The following is a 405-nucleotide window of genomic DNA, read 5'->3' as shown; positions in this document are numbered from 1 at the left end:
AATAGTATGATATGTAGTAATAGTATCATTGTGATTATTGTTATTATAAGCATCATTATGATCATCATCATTGTTATTATCACTATTATAATTATCATTATTTTTATTACTATCATTATTCTTATTATTATTATCTTCATTATTGTTTTTTACCATTATTATCATTATCATTATCATTATCATTATTGTTGTTGTTACCAATATCACTATTAATATTATTTGTTATCATTATTGTCGTCATCATCATTATTATCAATGTTATTTTCATTATCATTCATTTCGTCATCGTCGTTATATCATTGTTACTGTTGTTGCTGTATAATGATCATAATCATCCTCGTTATCATCATCTTTGTCATCCTCATCATTATCATCGTCAATTCAAGGATCTAACGTAATGGCGAT

Source organism: Penaeus chinensis, chromosome 42, assembly GCF_019202785.1.
Source record: "Penaeus chinensis breed Huanghai No. 1 chromosome 42, ASM1920278v2, whole genome shotgun sequence".
Classification (NCBI taxonomy): Eukaryota; Metazoa; Arthropoda; class Malacostraca; order Decapoda; family Penaeidae; genus Penaeus; species Penaeus chinensis.
Note: the sequence above shows the minus strand (reverse complement) of the source record.